The 20000-nt window shown below is 43.3% G+C and overlaps 1 protein-coding gene across 4 annotated transcripts in view; it reads right to left on the bottom strand.

The window, feature by feature from the left end:
• brsk2b (BR serine/threonine kinase 2b) overlaps nucleotides 1–20000 on the bottom strand; it is a 153681-nt gene that overhangs the window by 89388 nt on the left and 44293 nt on the right. The gene's annotated exons all lie outside the window — the stretch shown is intronic.

Raw genomic sequence — 20000 nt, forward strand, 5'->3', positions numbered from 1 at the left:
AGCAGGCCTCCATCCTTCATTAATGAGGTAATTAATAAAAATCACACTCTCTCTCTCTCTCTCTCTCTTTTCTCTCTCGCTCTTCCTCTCTGCATAGGAAAGGGGGAGGAGAGGAAAAGGAGGAAGGCCAAGAAAGCAGGTCGAGCCTCGGGAGAGAGTGAGTTCGAGACAGCGGGAGGAGCAGAGTGAGAAAGAGAGAAAGAAAGAAAAAGAATGAGAGAGAGAGACAGAAAGATGCAGAGAGAGAACGCAAGCATATGTTGTGGAGGTGCCATTTGAAGGTACATCATTTTCTGCACTAGAAGTAGGGTTAGGCGGTATCCAGTTTTTCATATCGTCATACCGTCCTTCTCGCATAACGGGCTATATATATATATATATTTTTAGTCATTTAGCAGACGCTCTTATCCAGAGCGACTTACAGGAGCAATTACGGTTAAGTGCCTTGCTTAAGGGCACGTCGACAGATTTTTCACCTAGTCGGCTCGGGGATTAGAACCAGCGACCTTTCGGTTACTGGCACAACGCTCTTACTCACTAAGCTACCTGCCACCCTATATATGGTATTACCGGCTTAGTACACAAGGGGGCGCCAAATAAAAGAGCAAAAAAGCCTATTACCAGAATGCTAATGAAATGTGCACAAGTAATAGCGAATTTCAATGGAGGCTGCTAGTTAAATATGCTATCCAACACAAATGAAAATAAACAAATTGCAAAGACAGGCAATCCAGCTCATAAAGTTATACATATATAGGAAGGAGCTACCGAATGTCATTTTTGTTGAGTTTGGACATTTACAAGCGAATGTGAACGAGAGACATTGTGCAAATGACCAAAGTTTTGACGCATGCTTGTCTGAAGGAAGAACAGTCCTGGCTCTGGAGCGGCATGTGTAGGCTACACGCTGTGTCTGTGTGGAGTCTGGAGTCACTAGTGCAACAGGCCTGCCTGCTCTGCTCCGAGAAGAGAAGGGGGCCGAGAACGAGGAAGAGAAAAAAACGCAAGTAAATCAAGATAGTGGCAGCTGTACAAATAACTCATCCAAAGGGCTTTTACTTCTCAAACACGGCAGAAAGCTAACACAATATGATGCCCCGTCACCTTATTAATTCAGCCACTTACTTAGATTAAATAGCACGTCAAATTTAGGGGTCACGTTAATGCAGAATTCTGCTGGGTTTTTCACGCAGGAAAATAAAATAAAAAGCATAAGACATTTCTTGCTGCGTTTTGTAAACACAATGCTTCACATTGTAATTTATACTCAAATCAAATCAAATCACATTTTATTGGCCACATGTGCCGAATACAACAGGTGCAGACATTACAGTGAAATGCTTACTTACAGCCCTTAACCAACAGTGCATTTATTTTTTATAAAAAAGTAAAATAAAACAACAACAGAAAAACGGCTAGTTGAGGTAGTTGAAGTAATATGTGCATGTGGGTAGAGTTAAAGTGCAAATAGTCTGGGTAGCCATGTTTAGCTGTTCAGGAGTCAGCATCAGGCTAATGTTGTGCTTCAGTTGCACTTCTCCAGTCAGATGAGAATTCACTAATGGGCATTCTATCAGCAGACAGACTCTGACTGATGTGGAGCTACTTTTCTCCTGTACTTTTCTCCATGTAGCCAGCCTACTTTTCTCTGGTACTTTTCTCCATGTAGCCAGCCTACTTTTCTCTGGTACTTTTCTCCATGTAGCCAGCCTACTTTTCTCTGGTACTTTTCTCCATGTAGCCAGCCTACTTTTCTCTGGTACTTTTCTCCATGTAGCCAGCCTACTTTTCTCTGGTACTTTTCTCCATGTAGCCAGCCTACTTTTGTCCTGTACTTTTCTCCATGTAGCCAGCCTACTTATCTCTGGTACTTTTCTCCATGTAGCCAGCCTACTTTTCTCCGGTACTTTTCTCCATGTAGCCAGCCTATTCTCTGGTACTTTTCTCCATGTAGCCAGCCTACTTATCTCTGGTACTTTTCTCCATGTAGCCAGCCTACTTATCTCTGGTACTTTTCTCCATGTAGCCAGCCTACTTATCTCTGGTACTTTTCTCCATGTAGCCAGCCTACTTTTCTCTGGTACTTTTCTCCATGTAGCCAGCCTACTTATCTCTGGTACTTTTCTCCATGTAGCCAGCCTACTTTTCTCTGGTACTTTTGTCCATGTAGCCAGCCTACTTATCTCTGGTACTTTTCTCCATGTAGCCAGCCTACTTATCTCTGGTACTTTTCTCCATGTAGCCAGCCTACATTTCTCTGGTACTTTTCTCCATGTAGCCAGCCTACTTTTCTCTGGTACTTTTCTCCATGTAGCCAGCCTACTTATCTCTGGTACTTTTCTCCATGTAGCCAGCCTACTTATCTCTGGTACTTTTCTCCATGTAGCCAGCCTACTTATCTCTGGTACTTTTCTCCATGTAGCCAGCCTACTTTTCTCTGGTACTTTTCAACATGTAGCCAGCCTACTTATCTCTGGTACTTTTCTCCATGTAGCCAGCCTACTTTTCTCTGGTACTTTTGTCCATGTAGCCAGCCTACTTATCTCTGGTACTTTTCTCCATGTAGCCAGCCTACTTATCTCTGGTACTATTCTCCATGTAGCCAGCCTACATTTCTCTGGTACTTTTCTCCATGTAGCCAGCCTACTTTTCTCTGGTACTTTTCTCCATGTAGCCAGCCTACTTATCTCTGGTACTTTTCTCCATGTAGCCAGCCTACTTATCTCTGGTACTTTTCTCCATGTAGCCAGCCTACTTTTCTCTGGTACTTTTCTCCATGTAGCCAGCCTACTTTTCTCTGGTACTTTTCTCCATGTAGCCAGCCTACTTATCTCTGGTACTTTTCTCCATGTAGCCAGCCTACTTTTCTCTGGTACTTTTCTCCATGTAGCCAGCCTACTTTTCTCTGGTACTTTTCTCCATGTAGCCAGCCTACTTTTCTCTGGTACTTTTCTCCATGTAGCCAGCCTACTTATCTCTGGTACTTTTCTCCATGTAGCCAGCCTACTTATCTCTGGTACTTTTCTCCATGTAGCCAGCCTACTTTTCTCTGGTACTTTTCTCCATGTAGCCAGCCTACTTTTCTCTGGTACTTTTCTCCATGTAGCCAACCTACTTATCTCTGGTACTTTTCTCCATGTAGCCAGCCTACTTTTCTCTGGTACTTTTGTCCATGTAGCCAGCCTACTTATCTCTGGTACTTTTCTCCATGTAGCCAGCCTACTTATCTCTGGTACTATTCTCCATGTAGCCAGCCTACATTTCTCTGGTACTTTTCTCCATGTAGCCAGCCTACTTTTCTCTGGTACTTTTCTCCATGTAGCCAGCCTACTTATCTCTGGTACTTTTCTCCATGTAGCCAGCCTACTTATCTCTGGTACTTTTCTCCATGTAGCCAGCCTACTTTTCTCTGGTACTTTTCTCCATGTAGCCAGCCTACTTTTCTCTGGTACTTTTCTCCATGTAGCCAGCCTACTTATCTCTGGTACTTTTCTCCATGTAGCCAGCCTACTTTTCTCTGGTACTTTTCTCCATGTAGCCAGCCTACTTTTCTCTGGTACTTTTCTCCATGTAGCCAGCCTACTTTTCTCTGGTACTTTTCTCCATGTAGCCAGCCTACTTATCTCTGGTACTTTTCTCCATGTAGCCAGCCTACTTATCTCTGGTACTTTTCTCCATGTAGCCAGCCTACTTTTCTCTGGTACTTTTCTCCATGTAGCCAGCCTACTTATCTCTGGTACTTTTCTCCATGTAGCCAGCCTACTTTTCTCTGGTACTTTTCTCCATGTAGCCAGCCTACTTTTCTCTGGTACTTTTCTCCATGTAGCCAGCCTACTTATCTCTGGTACTTTTCTCCATGTAGCCAGCCTACTTATCTCTGGTACTTTTCTCCATGTAGCCAGCCTACTTATCTCTGGTACTTTTCTCCATGTAGCCAGCCTACTTTTCTCTGGTACTTTTCTCCATGTAGCCAGCCTACTTATCTCTGGTACTTTTCTCCATGTAGCCAGCCTACTTTTCTCTGGTACTTTTGTCCATGTAGCCAGCCTACTTATCTCTGGTACTTTTCTCCATGTAGCCAGCCTACTTATCTCTGGTACTATTCTCCATGTAGCCAGCCTACATTTCTCTGGTACTTTTCTCCATGTAGCCAGCCTACTTATCTCTGGTACTTTTCTCCATGTAGCCAGCCTACTTATCTCTGGTACTTTTCTCCATGTAGCCAGCCTACATTTCTCTGGTACTTTTCTCCATGTAGCCAGCCTACTTTTCTCTGGTACTTTTCTCCATGTAGCCAGCCTACTTATCTCTGGTACTTTTCTCCATGTAGCCAGCCTACTTATCTCTGGTACTTTTCTCCATGTAGCCAGCCTACTTATCTCTGGTACTTTTCTCCATGTAGCCAGCCTACTTTTCTCTGGTACTTTTCTCCATGTAGCCAGCCTACTTATCTCTGGTACTTTTCTCCATGTAGCCAGCCTACTTTTCTCTGGTACTTTTGTCCATGTAGCCAGCCTACTTATCTCTGGTACTTTTCTCCATGTAGCCAGCCTACTTATCTCTGGTACTATTCTCCATGTAGCCAGCCTACATTTCTCTGGTACTTTTCTCCATGTAGCCAGCCTACTTTTCTCTGGTACTTTTCTCCATGTAGCCAGCCTACTTATCTCTGGTACTTTTCTCCATGTAGCCAGCCTACTTATCTCTGGTACTTTTCTCCATGTAGCCAGCCTACTTTTCTCTGGTACTTTTCTCCATGTAGCCAGCCTACTTTTCTCTGGTACTTTTCTCCATGTAGCCAGCCTACTTATCTCTGGTACTTTTCTCCATGTAGCCAGCCTACTTTTCTCTGGTACTTTTCTCCATGTAGCCAGCCTACTTTTCTCTGGTACTTTTCTCCATGTAGCCAGCCAACTTTTCTCTGGTACTTTTCTCCATGTAGCCAGCCTACTTATCTCTGGTACTTTTCTCCATGTAGCCAGCCTACTTATCTCTGGTACTTTTCTCCATGTAGCCAGCCTACTTTTCTCTGGTACTTTTCTCCATGTAGCCAGCCTACTTATCTCTGGTACTTTTCTCCATGTAGCCAGCCTACTTTTCTCTGGTACTTTTCTCCATGTAGCCAGCCTACTTTTCTCTGGTACTTTTCTCCATGTAGCCAGCTTACTTATCTCTGGTACTTTTCTCCATGTAGCCAGCCTACTTATCTCTGGTACTTTTCTCCATGTAGCCAGCCTACTTATCTCTGGTACTTTTCTCCATGTAGCCAGCCTACTTTTCTCTGGTACTTTTCTCCATGTAGCCAGCCTACTTATCTCTGGTACTTTTCTCCATGTAGCCAGCCTACTTTTCTCTGGTACTTTTCTCCATGTAGCCAGCCTACTTATCTCTGGTACTTTTCTCCATGTAGCCAGCCTACTTATCTCTGGTACTATTCTCCATGTAGCCAGCCTACATTTCTCTGGTACTTTTCTCCATGTAGCCAGCCTACTTTTCTCTGGTACTTTTCTCCATGTAGCCAGCCTACTTATCTCTGGTACTTTTCTCCATGTAGCCAGCCTACTTATCTCTGGTACTTTTCTCCATGTAGCCAGCCTACTTTTCTCTGGTACTTTTCTCCATGTAGCCAGCCTACTTTTCTCTGGTACTTTCTCCATGTAGCCAGCCTACTTATCTCTGGTACTTTTCTCCATGTAGCCAGCCTACTTTTCTCTGGTACTTTTCTCCATGTAGCCAGCCTACTTTTCTCTGGTACTTTTCTCCATGTAGCCAGCCTACTTTTCTCTGGTACTTTTCTCCATGTAGCCAGCCTACTTATCTCTGGTACTTTTCTCCATGTAGCCAGCCTACTTTTCTCTGGTACTTTTCTCCATGTAGCCAGCCTACTTTTCTCTGGTACTTTTCTCCATGTAGCCAGCCTACTTTTCTCTGGTACTTTTCTCCATGTAGCCAGCCTACTTTTCTCTGGTACTTTTCTCCATGTAGCCAGCCTACTTTTCTCTGGTACTTTTCTCCATGTAGCCAGCCTACTTATCTCTGGTACTTTTCTCCATGTAGCCAGCCTACTTTTCTCTGGTACTTTTCTCCATGTAGCCAGCCTACTTTTCTCTGGTACTTTTCTCCATGTAGCCAGCCTACTTTTCTCTGGTACTTTTCTCCATGTAGCCAGCCTACTTATCTCTGGTACTTTTCTCCATGTAGCCAGCCTACTTTTCTCTGGTACTTTTCTCCATGTAGCCAGCCTACTTATCTCTGGTACTTTTCTCCATGTAGCCAGCCTACTTATCTCTGGTACTTTTCTCCATGTAGCCAGCCTACTTTTCTCTGGTACTTTTCTCCATGTAGCCAGCCTACTTTTCTCTGGTACTTTTCTCCATGTAGCCAGCCTACTTTTCTCTGGTACTTTTCTCCATGTAGCCAGCCTACTTTTCTCTGGTACTTTTCTCCATGTAGCCAGCCTACTTTTCTCTGGTACTTTTCTCCATGTAGCCAGCCTACTTTTCTCTGGTACTTTTCTCCATGTAGGCAGTCTACTTATCTCTGGTACTTTTCTCCATGTAGCCAGCCTACTTATCTCTGGTACTTTTCTCCATGCAGCCAGCCTACTTTTCTCTGGTACTTTTCTCCATGTAGCCAGCCTACTTTTCTCTGGTACTTTTCTCCATGTAGCCAGCCTACTTTTCTCTGGTACTTTTCTCCATGTAGCCAGCCTACTTATCTCTGGTACTTTTCTCCATGTAGCCAGCCTACTTTTCTCTGGTACTTTTCTCCATGTAGCCAGCCTACTTTTCTCTGGTACTTTTCTCCATGTAGCCAGCCTACTTATCTCTGGTACTTTTCTCCATGTAGCCAGCCTACATTTCTCTGGTACTTTTCTCCATGTAGCCAGCCTACTTATCTCTGGTACTTTTCTACATGTAGCCAGCCTACTTTTCTCTGGTACTTTTCTCCATGTAGCCAGTCTACTTTTCTCTGGTACTTTTCTCCATGTAGCCAGCCTACTTTTCTCTGGTACTTTTCTCCATGTAGCCAGCCTACTTATCTCTGGTACTTTTCTCCATGTAGCCAGTCTACTTATCTCTGGTACTTTTCTCCATGTAGCCAGCCTACTTATCTCTGGTACTTTTCTCCATGTAGCCAGCCTACTTTTCTCTGGTACTTTTCTCCATGTAGCCAGCCTACTTATCTCTGGTACTTTTCTCCATGTAGCCAGCCTACTTTTCTCTGGTACTTTTCTCCATGTAGCCAGCCTACTTTTCTCTGGTACTTTTCTCCATGTAGCCAGCCTACTTATCTCTGGTACTTTTCTCCATGTAGCCAGCCTACTTATCTTTGGTACTTTTCTCCATGTAGCCAGCCTACTTTTTTCTGGTACTTTTCTCCATGTAGCCAGCCTACTTTTCTCTGGTACTTTTCTCCATGTAGCCAGCCTACTTTTCTCTGGTACTTTTCTCCATGTAGCCAGCCTACTTTTCTCTGGTACTTTTCTCCATGTAGCCAGCCTACTTATCTCTGGTACTTTTCTCCATGTAGCCAGCCTACTTATCTCTGGTACTTTTCTCCATGTAGCCAGCCTACTTTTCTCTGGTACTTTTCTCCATGTAGCCAGCCTACTTTTCTCTGGTACTTTTCTCCATGTAGCCAGCCTACTTATCTCTGGTACTTTTCTCCATGTAGCCAGCCTACTTATCTCTGGTACTTTTCTCCATGTAGCCAGCCTACTTATCTCTGGTACTTTTCTCCATGTAGCCAGCCTACTTTTCTCTGGTACTTTTCTCCATGTAGCCAGCCTACTTTTCTCTTGTACTTTTCTCCATGTAGCCAGCCTACTTTTCTCTGGTACTTTTCTCAATGTAGCCAGCCTACTTATCTCTGGTACTTTTCTCCATGTAGCCAGCCTACTTTTCTCTGGTACTTTTCTCCATGTAGCCAGCCTACTTATCTCTGGTACTTTTCTCCATGTAGCCAGCCTACTTATCTCTGGTACTTTTCTCCATGTAGCCAGCCTACTTTTCTCCTGTACTTTTCTCCATGTAGCCAGCCTACTTATCTCTGGTACTTTTCTCCATGTAGCCAGCCTACTTTTCTCTGGTACTTTTCTCCATGTAGCCAGCCTACTTTTCTCTGGTACTTTTCTCCATGTAGCCAGCCTACTTATCTCTGGTACTTTTCTCCATGTAGCCAGCCTACATTTCTCTGGTACTTTTCTCCATGTAGCCAGCCTACTTATCTCTGGTACTTTTCTACATGTAGCCAGCCTACTTTTCTCTGGTACTTTTCTCCATGTAGCCAGCCTACTTTTCTCTGGTACTTTTCTCCATGTAGCCAGCCTACTTTTCTCTGGTACTTTTCTCCATGTAGCCAGCCTACTTTTCTCTGGTACTTTTCTCCATGTAGCCAGTCTACTTTTCTCTGGTACTTTTCTCCATTTAGCCAGCCTACTTTTCTCTGGTACTTTTCTCCATGTAGCCAGCCTACTTTTCTCTGGTACTTTTCTCCATGTAGCCAGCCTACTTATCTCTGGTACTTTTCTCCATGTAGCCAGCCTACTTTTCTCTGGTACTTTTCTCCATGTAGCCAGCCTACTTATCTCTGGTACTTTTCTCCATGTAGCCAGCCTACTTATCTTTGGTACTTTTCTCCATGTAGCCAGCCTACTTATCTCTGGTACTTTTCTCCATGTAGCCAGCCTACTTTTCTCTGGTACTTTTCTCCATGTAGCCAGCCTACTTTTCTCTGGTACTTTTCTCCATGTAGCCAGCCTACTTTTCTCTGGTACTTTTCTCCATGTAGCCAGCCTACTTATCTCTGGTACTTTTCTCCATGTAGCCAGCCTACTTATCTCTGGTACTTTTCTCCATGTAGCCAGCCTACTTTTCTCTGGTACTTTTCTCCATGTAGCCAGCCTACTTTTCTCTGGTACTTTTCTCCATGTAGCCAGCCTACTTATCTCTGGTACTTTTCTCCATGTAGCCAGCCTACTTTTCTCTGGTACTTTTCTCCATGTAGCCAGCCTACTTATCTCTGGTACTTTTCTCCATGTAGCCAGCCTACTTATCTCTGGTACTTTTCTCCATGTAGCCAGCCTACTTATCTCTGGTACTTTTCTCCATGTAGCCAGCCTACTTTTCTCTGGTACTTTTCTCCATGTAGCCAGCCTACTTATCTCTGGTACTTTTCTCCATGTAGCCAGCCTACTTATCTCTGGTACTTTTCTCCATGTAGCCAGCCTACTTATCTCTGGTACTTTTCTCCATGTAGCCAGCCTACTTATCTCTGGTACTTTTCTCCATGTAGCCAGCCTACTTTTCTCTGGTACTTTTCTCCATGTAGCCAGCCTACTTATCTCTGGTACTTTTCTCCATGTAGCCAGCCTACTTTTCTCTGGTACTTTTCTCCATGTAGCCAGCCTACTTATCTCTGGTACTTTTCTCCATGTAGCCAGCCTACTTTTCTCTGGTACTTTTCTCCATGTAGCCAGCCTACTTTTCTCTGGTACTTTTCTCCATGTAGCCAGCCTACTTTTCTCTGGTACTTTTCTCCATATAGCCAGCCTACTTTTCTCTGGTACTTTTCTCCATGTAGCCAGCCTACTTATCTCTGGTACTTTTCTCCATGTAGCCAGCCTACTTTTCTCTGGTACTTTTCTCCATGTAGCCAGCCTACTTATCTCTGGTACTTTTCTCCATGTAGCCAGCCTACTTATCTCTGGTACTTTTCTCCATGTAGCCAGCCTACTTTTCTCTGGTACTTTTCTCCATGAAGCCAGCCTACTTTTCTCCGGTAAAATAAAATATGAACTTTAAACAAAACATTAGGAAATGTAGCTGGCTACATTCTTTCTTGACAAAAATTTGAAATATGACGGCCATGCATCGTTTTTGCAAAAAAATACCTTGCTTTTTCATTATAAGCTCATTTACTTGTGTGGCTGCCAGCCAAATAGCGTTGCACTTCTGTTGTCATTAGATGAAAACTAAGCTATTTTTTGCCTAATGTGTTGCACTAATGTATTTTCTGTGAAGAAAACTATAGTTGCACGTCCCTGATCACTCTACTGAAGCAAAGAAAACACTGTTGACTTTCACGCCCCCATCCACATCGACGGGACCGCAGTGGAGAAGGTGGAAAGCTTCAAATTCCTCGGTGTACACATCACTGACAATCTGAAATGGACCACCCACACAGTCAGTGTGGTGAAGAAAGCGCAACAGCGCCTCTTCAACCTCAGGAGGCTGAAGAAATTCGGCTTGGCCCCTAAGACCCTCACAAACTTTTACAGATGCACCATTGAGAGCATCCAGTCAGGCTGTATCATCGCCTGGTACGGCAACTGCACTGCCCGCAACCGCAGGGCTCTCCAGAGGGTAGTGCGGTCTGCCCAACGGATTCAACGGGGGCACACTGCCTGCCCTCCAGGAGATGTACAGCACCCGATGTCACAGCAAGGCCAAAAAGATCATCAAGGACATCAACCACCCGAGCCACGGCCTGTTCACCCCGCTATCATCCAGAAGACAAGATCAGTACAGGTGCATCAAAGCTGGGACCGAGAGTCTGAAAAACAGCTTCTATCTCAAGGCCATCAGACTGTTAAATAGCCATCACTAGCCAGCATCCACCCAGTACCCTGCCCTGAACTTAGTCACTGTCACTAGCCGATTACCACCCGGTTACTCTACCATGCACCTTAGAGACTGCTGCCCTATAGACATGGAACACTGGCCACTTTAATAATGTTTACATAATGTTTTACTCATTTAATATGTACTTACTGTATTCTAGTCAAGGCCATCCTATTAAACTATTGCTATATACTGTATATGTGTATATATATATATATATATATATATATATATATATATATACTATATTTATACTCCGGACTCCGACATTGCTTGTCCTAATATTATATATTTCTTAATTCCATTATTTTACTTTTAGATTTGTGTGTATTGTTGTGAATTGTTAGATATTACTGCACTGTTGGAGCTAGGAAAACAAGCATTTCGCTACACTCGCAATAACATCTGCTAAATATGTGTACGTGACCAATAAAATGTGATTTCATTTGATATAAAACGCACCCCTGTCCATACACAGCTAGACTCACCTGCTCTCGCTTTCTCCTGTTGTGCTATTTACAAACAAACACGTGACTGGCTCAACTGTTCCGGGGGAACTACTATAAGCTTCATAATGTCAAATCATGTGACAGGTGAAATGAAGAATGCGATCTGCTTTATTTCATAACGTATTGCACAAGTTGACTGCAAGTATTTATTTAAAAAGTAACTACAAATATTAATATGTATTGAAAAACTGCAAAGAAATAGATTCAACGGTATTGATGGCAATGTTCCCTCAAATTTTTTGCGGCACTGAGCAAATTTCAGGTCTGCTGAAAATGTCTGTGCAACTTCCAGCGCGCGTTTACTGTGAACACTGAGGCTGTACCCACTTTAAGTTACAGTTTTAACAGTTACCAATAGTGGCCTACTGTCAAAATCAATGGAGAAAATACATCACATAACATTTTAACATGGAAATAGCTGTTCTATCATTCAGCCTACAGTAGCAGCCAATGTGTGGTGTTCAATGTAGGCCCATGAGACCTTTGAAAAAAACATGAAGGGCTTGACATTAACCTGTTTATCCACTTGTCCTTCAGACAAGGTGACTGAAAATGTTGTGTTGTTCGATGCAAGAAACCACTTTACAAAATAAAATGCATTATTATTCCCATACCATTATTACAGAGAATCAGACAAATTATACTACTATAAGCTACTTAGCTTATTCAAGACTGTCTCAAAATAAAAAAATAAAAGCTCATTACCTGTCTAGAAATGTAAACGTTTTGTGCTCTTGTAGGAAGCAATCACTCCCCTATTGCTGACTACAAATTATCTATAACTGGGCTAATAACTCACTAACTAGCAAAGGATATGAACAAAATGTGCACATGTGGCTACATGCAGCTCTGGCTTTGATCTCAAAACAAGCACATCTACTCACAACCGCTCATGCTGTAAACACAGTCCAGTTAAAAGTAAATGGCACAGATCCATATATGGCAATGGTCTATTTGCATATAGGCCTACTGCAGCTCTGATTGGTTATGCTGCACCGGTCTGTGTAGAGTACGGGCTCAGTCTTGCATGTCAATGCAATAGAATCCTACTCAGATGCGTTCTCTTGCACAGTTCGTTTTGTTTCGGTATGTTGCATTGAAAGTAGCTAATATTGCATTGATTCGATCACAATTGCCACCGTAAAGGGAAACGTTGATAGTGTTAACTAATAGGGAAAACTCCAGAAAGTTGAGTGAAGTTCAATCTCATGCATTTCTCTGTGGGCTGACATTTCTCCTGTGTGGCAGTCCCGTGGAGCTGCACGGCAGTCTCGGGCTACTGCGCTCCCGGGCCTGTGCGCAGTAGCCCTGTGGTTATTTCCAAATACCCCTGTATATGGTATATATGGTATTAAAGCCCTAGTAACTGCATACTACCAGCCAGCACCGTCTATAAAACAGTGTGCTTTTAAAGCCTGTCATTGGTCGGACCAGCTCAGCAATACATTTTTTGAATGAAAACAGATGAATGTACATGGCGGTGTGATGTGTAAATGTGTTTATAGCCTGCTGCAGGGGTGGATGGACCACAGCAACATACACAGAAAAAGCACTACTGCTTTATTTTGGGCTGCTGCTGCTGCTACTCGCTATAGTCTATAATGGGATGTTGAGTTCCCTTCAGGCCTGATTACAGTATGGACATGGATATATAAACAGACACACACACACACACACACACACACACACACACAATGAAGCGCACGCACACAATCACGCACACACACACACACCTATTTATTATAGTCTACATTATGGGACAATATACAGTTTTAGTTTTCCTCCCATCCCTGATCATTAGCCATAATAGGACATTATGTAGGCCTTACAAGGCCTTATAACAGCTCATAACACACTCATAATGGCCTCACAGCTTTTACTGCTGTGGATCTAGCAATATAAAGCAAGTTGGCCCTTCACAGAGAAGACAACTCCACATATTCATTTTAATGACAGTGGTTTTACGTAACACACAGCATTCAGCCAGCCAGCTGAGAGAGAGAATGAGGGAGAGAAATAGGGAAAGAGTCCTCTGCCACATGATGAAAGGATGAGAGAGAGGAGTAGGGAAGAGTCCTCGGGCCCCATTATGATCACACAAAAAAGTGGCGTGCTGATATCATGAGAGACCATGTTAGTCACCATAATTTGTGGCATAATGCATTTCAAAAACGCTTGTAATCTGACGGCCATGTTTTCAGCACTTTTACCATTATGATAAAGGGAGGCAGACATTTAGTCATATCTTGTTGAGATATTGAACTTTTCCACAGTATCTACTGTGTCATTACTTTCTTGGGGTTTTGCTTACGGGGCAGTTGGAAGTTTGGTCGGTGAGATAGAGATAGCGAGATAGCGTCCTTTTTTCCTCATAATTACTTTTGAATTAAGCTGAGTCAGACTTCCTCAGTATTCTCATGGTGAGAGAGAGACATCAACACGCATGGCTAACAGAGCACGCTAACTTAATTAGCCTAACCCTAGAATGGAGGTGTGCTGGTGTTTGGTGCCGTCCCATGTCATCATTTACGTCAACTTCCTATTCCTATTCACTCTAAATCTTGTTTAAGCAACCTCAAAATGAAACTAGTCATCCTACAGGCAAAAGTCAGTGAGCTAGTATGAAGGTTCATAATATTTAGAAATATTGGCTGGCAGGTGACTATTTTTATAATGTGACTCATTGATCCTGCTCAATGGTATACCTCTCCTATCTGCTCTCATCTATCACTCTCTCTCTCCCACCCACACACACACACACACACACACACGTCTATCCTGGAAACAAGGTGTACAATATAGTAGTAGGTGAGTACTGAGTGGGTGGTGAGGCTGCAGACCTGTGTCTACATAGAAGTATTACATTACCCAGTCAGGCATTCATGAACCAAAACGAACCCAATTTGTATTGGAAACAGCCAGGAATGCCAGATCTGCCTCAGTCTGTGTTCAAGGTTGCCAGATCAGCCTCAGTATGTGTTCAGGATTGCCAGATCTGTCTCAATATGTGTTCAGGGTTGCTAGATAAACCCTTGTATGTGTTCAGGGTTGCCAGATCTGCCTCAGTATGTGTTCAGGGTTGCTAGATCTGCATCAGTATGTGTTCAGATTTGCCAGATATGCCTCAGTCTGTGTTCAGAGTTTCCAGACATGCCTCAGTCTGTGTTCAGGGTTGCCAGATTTCCCTCAGTATGTGTTCAGGGTTGCCAGATCTGCCTCACTATTTGTTCAGAGTTGCCAGATCTGCCTCAGCCTGTGTTCAGGGTTGGCAGATCTGCCTCAGTGTATGTGTTCAGGGTTGCCAGATCTGCCTCAACCTGTGTTCAGGGTTGCCAGATCTGCATCAGCCTGTGTTCACCTCTCATAGTATCTACTACTATTTGTTACGGGTGGCATCACAGTCACATTCTATTTCATTCCATTTAGCTTATAGAGCACTGATACCTATAAATGACCCTCACCCTTCTTTTGCTCTTACACTCTTCCTCTCACACTCACTCTCTCTGCTGTCGTTCTCTTTGGGATTAAGTCTAGACGGATTTGGCATTCTGCCCTCCTAAGTGTCTGATTTTGAATGTTATATCTGGAAGTCCATTAGGAGTGTCTGGGAGCTAACTGTCTGGTGGTGGGTGCTGTTTGTCTAGATCCACAGTGCCTAGAAGCTGAGTGCACTGCTGGTCGGTGGACAATGCAGATCTAGACATTGTGTGGCTACTCCTGGCTGACTGGTATCAGATGGGATGTCTGTATCAAAATATGGTAAACTTTCACGAGCTCTCTCTCTCTCTCTCTCTCTCTCTCTCTCTCTCTCTCTCTCTCTCTCTCTCTCTCTCTCTCTCTCTCTCTCTCTCTCTCCTCTCTCTCTCTCTCTCTCTCTCTCTCTCTCTCTCTCTCTCTCTCTCTCTCTCTCTCTCTCTCTCTCTCTCTCCCTCTCCTCTCTCTCTCTCTCTCTCTCTCTCTCTCTCTCTCTCTCTCTCTCTCTTCTCTCTCTCTCTCTCTCTCTCTCTCTCTCTCTCTCTCTCTCTCTCTCTCTCTCTCTCTCTCTCTCTCTCTCTCTCTCTCTCTCTCTCTCTCCTCCCTCCATTCCAGCACACTGATAGTCAATTACATTTCAATTACCCCTGATGCTAACACTACAGCATACAACAATACATGTAATTCTCTCCCTTTCCCTCTCTTTTCATCCAGAAAGAGGTAAAGAGAGAGATAGATGGGGAGGGGAAAGAGAATGAGAGAGAGATAGAGAGAGAGAGAGAGAGAGAGAAAGAAAGGAGATAGGAGGATGGGAATGCTCTTTCTTTTCTAGTCAGTTCTCATCATCATCTGAGTGAATGGTGAACTAAAGCACATTAAGGGGTAGACTTGTCACAGCACAGCTACCTGTGACTAAATGATTGGAGCTTACAGCACAGGGGAAGACCGGTTTGAGGCCACACACAGCATGCAAACCATCACACCTCATTTCACACACACACAAACAGACACACGCATCAACTCAGTGTGCGAGGATAGATTGAGTGTGAATGAATGTCATTACTGGTACACACACACAAACCCGTCAAAGACAAACGCTCACACAGTGGACTGAGATGACGGAAGTGTACGCACACACACACACATGCACAAAGACACACACCCACTATGAACACACACTCAACTGAGGATATAGAAAGGATGGATGAAACTAATATGATATAGGTGCAGATTTGGGTTCTTCCGTGTGTGTATTATTTCGACTCTTGTTTCTTTCCGGTAGATCATCACTGAACACTAGCTCTGCCAAGTGAGCATCCTGCTAGTGACCCAAATACAGGGCTGCTGCTGTCTGATTGGCTAACAGAGCATGGGGGGAAGCAGAGGCAGAGTCTCCTACACACACACACACACACACACACCGTCATATGCCGGATAATTACCTCCAGCAGGTAGACCTCCAGCACATTTTGTGTGTGGGTGTGTGTGTGTGTGTACGTGCTTCATTCAATCATTCAGTAGTGCTTGGAAAGCACAGAATGAGGATGAGGGAGTAAGGAGTAAAGGGATGAAAATGTAATGTCATTGGTTAGTAGGGAGATGGGGTAGGGTTGCTGCTGGGTCAGAGAGTTGTGCTTGTGCTGTTGTGCCTCGGGGAAGACAGTGGGGGAGGACTAGAGGAATCCTGTAGGCCTGTATTGAGGTTAAACCCTAGCCATCTCATCTCAGTGTATTTTGCCACAACCCAGGCCCTACGGCACCAGAGCATCACGCGCATGCACGCACACACACTCAGACCTGCTTGGATCCATTGTAAGCCAGCGCTGCCAACCCCACACAGCCCTGGGGCAGGGGCATGCTGGGAAAAACAGCTGCTAGGAGCCATTTAACATTTAACCCTTAGTGGAATATCACCACCCTCCTCCTTCTCTTCTTCCAGCCTATCCTAGACACACAGAGAAAGCCTAGCTTTTATTAACAACATTCATATCTGGACACAAAAATATGTGAGTGAGTGAGTGAGTGAGTGTGAGAGAGAGAGAGAGAGAGAGAGAGAGAGAGGGAGAGAGAGAGAGAGAGAGAGAGAGAGAGAAAGGATCAAGTGAGTGTATTTATGGAGATAATCTGATACATCACAGAAAGAGAGTGAGCGAAAAAGAGAGAGACACATACAAACAGAGCACGTTTGCTCTAAACCCAAACATCTTGGCCACAGTGCGAAAACAAAAGAGAGATAATCGATCCGACATACAGTGGCTCAAACCAACCTGGCTTACACGCAAACACACACACACACACACACACACACACACACACACACACACACACACACACACACACACACACACAAAGGAGTGCAGATCGATACGACACACGGTGGCTCAATCCAAATGCCTTGAGAGAGAGGATCCGCTTATAATGTGTCTCTACTCTACTCTCCGTCTGGGTGAGTGACTGAAGGAGGGAGGGAGGGAGGGAGGGAGGGAGGGAGGGAGGGAGGGAGTTAATGTCTGAGAGCATTTTAACCTACACGGTTTTAAAGGAAGACCCTAAAAACCCTGGGAAAGACCCCCTGAACAGGAGAAACAAACTGGATCCATTATCAGTTGTAGCTAAAGGGCTGTTTATTAAGGAGAATGAACATTGTTTCATCAGATACATTCCAGAACCCCTACCTCCCCTTTCTTCTATCCCCTTAGTTTCCCTCTGCCTGCCAATACTCTCTCAATTCAATTCAATTCAATTCAATTTAATTCAATTAAATTAAATTAGCTTTATTGGCATGACGTAACAATGTACATATTGCCAAAGCTTACTTTGGACATTTACAATGTTAACATAATTAAAATAATACTAATCAATATTGTCCACGGGACAACAGTAACAACAATAACCAAGGGTCAAAATAACCATTGAACAATAACAATATAGAGGACATGTGCAGGTTGGTTGGTCTGTCAGACACTGTCCCTCATCTTATGGCAGGCAGCAATGTAGTGCGCTGCCAACCCACAGCTCTCTGCGTCCTCCCCCAACAGGACGGGTAGCCTATTCCCATCAGAGAGGTCTTTGAAACCTTGAAAAACGGTTTCAAATTTAGGGAAATTACACACTCTAATTGTTTTATATTTTTGACATTTTGTCAGGAAATGCAGATCTGTCTCTGCTGTGGTGCAGTGGTTGCACAGCCTTTCCTCTACAGGGAGCCAGGTTTTCCTGTGTCTACCCTTCTCAATGCAAGGCTGTGCTCACTGAGCCTGTACTTTGTCAAGGTTTTTCTAAGGTTTTGATCAGTAACCATGGTCAAATAGTTAGCCACGGTGTACTGTCGATTTAGGGCCAGATAGCACTGCATTTTACTTTGTGCTTGTGCTTGTGTTTCCCAATAAGCAATGTAGTTTTGTTTTGACTGTGTTGTAATTGGGTTTATTCTGATTGATTGGATGTTCTGGTCCTGAGGCTTCAGTGTGTTAGTAGAACAGGTTTGTGAACTCAGCTCCAGGACCAGCTGGATGAGGGGACTATTTTCTTTGCTCAGCTCTTGGCATTGCAGGGCTAGGTAATGATATGAGCCCTGTATTTAAGATGTTTCCAAAACTTAATTGCTCTTTTTTGAGTTTTTATTATTAGTGGATATTGGCCTAATTCTGCCCTGCATGCATTGTTTGTAGTTTTCCTCTGGACATGTAGGAGAATATTACAGAACTTTGCATGCAGGGTTTCAATGGGGTGTTCGTCCCATTTGGTGAAATCTTGTTTTGCAAGTGGACCCCACACCTCGCTGCCATAAAGTGCAATTGGTTCAATGACACATTCAATTAGTTTTAGCCATATTTTAATAGGTATTTCAATTTGAATTAGTTTTTTAATGGCGTAGAATGCCCTGCGTACTTTCTCTCTCAGTTCACTCACTGCATCATTAAGGTGTCCAGTTGAGCTTATTTTTTTATACCTAAGTAATTGTAGTGTGTGCAGTACTTGATATATGTTGTACCAATTGAGAACTTTGGTCTAATTCCCTGAGATCTGGATCTTCTCTGGAAAATCTTTATTTTAGTCTTTTTGGAGTTTACTGCCAGGGCCCAGGTCTGGCAGTACTGCTCTAGCAGGTCAAGGCTCTGCTGTAGGCCATGTGCTGTGGGTGACAGCAGGCATAGGTCATCTGCGAAGAGCAGGCATTTAACCTCTGAATTGTGGAGACTAACACCAGGGGCTGAGGATTCTTCTAGAATAGTGGCCAATTCGTTGATGTAAATATTGAAGAGTGCAGGGCTCAGATTGCAACCCTGGTTAAAGAATTCTGTTATTTTCTTGCCAATTTTGATGCTGCACGTATTGCCAGTATCCATTGATTTAATTATGTCATATGTTTACCCCCTACACCACTTTCAATAACTTTGTAGAACAGTCCTGTATGCCAAATAGAATCAAATGCTTTTTGGAAGTCGATAAAGCAAGCGTACATTTTGGTATTATTTTGGTGGACATGTTTATCTATCACGGTGTGTAGGGTGTAAATATGATCAGTCATGCGATGTTTTGGTATAAATCAAATTTGGCTTTTACTCAAGACATTGTGCTTATTAAGGAAGTTTAGAACTCTTACATTTATAATACTACAGAAAACCTTCCCCAGGTTACTGTTCACACAAATGCCTCTGTAATTGTTAGGGTCAAATTTGTCTCTGTTCCTAAAAATTGGGTCCTTGATTCCAGATATAAGGGAAATAAGCTACACTCAGGATCAAATTAAACAGTTTTAATATAGCCAATTGACATTTTGCTCTAGTGAATTTGAGCATCTCATTTAGGATGCCATCAGGTCTGCATGCTTTTTAAAATTTGAAGTTTCTTATAGAGCTCCTGGTCAGTAATTGGGGAGTCCAATGGATTTTGATTGTCCTTTCTAGCTTTTTCTAATCCATTCAACTTCTCATTAATTTGGCATTGTTCTGCGTTTGTGTCAATTTGAACGGTGTTGTAGAGTGTTTTAAAATGGGTTGTCCATATGTCACCATTTTGTATCACTAATTCCTCTTGTTTAGATTTTCCTATTTTTTTCCAATTTTGCCAGAAGTTGTTTCTGTTAATGGACTCCGCAATTAGTGTCAGCCGCTTGCTGTTGTACTGTGCTTTTTTGGTTCTGAGTGTACGTTTATAGAGTTTTAAAGTCTCACAGTAATGAAGGTGTAATTCACCATTATCTGGGTCTCTGTGCTTTTGGTTTGATAGTGTTCTAAGTTTTTTCCTTATATTTTTACAATCTGCATCAAACCAGTTGTCATCTGTCTGTCTGTCTGTCTGTCTGTCTGTCTGTCTGTCTGTCTGTCTGTCTGTCTGTCTGTCTGTCTTCTCTCTCTCTCTCTCTCTCTCTCTCTCTCTCTCTCTCTCT

Source organism: Coregonus clupeaformis, chromosome 3 (genome assembly GCF_020615455.1).
Source record: "Coregonus clupeaformis isolate EN_2021a chromosome 3, ASM2061545v1, whole genome shotgun sequence".
NCBI lineage: Eukaryota > Metazoa > Chordata > Actinopteri > Salmoniformes > Salmonidae > Coregonus > Coregonus clupeaformis.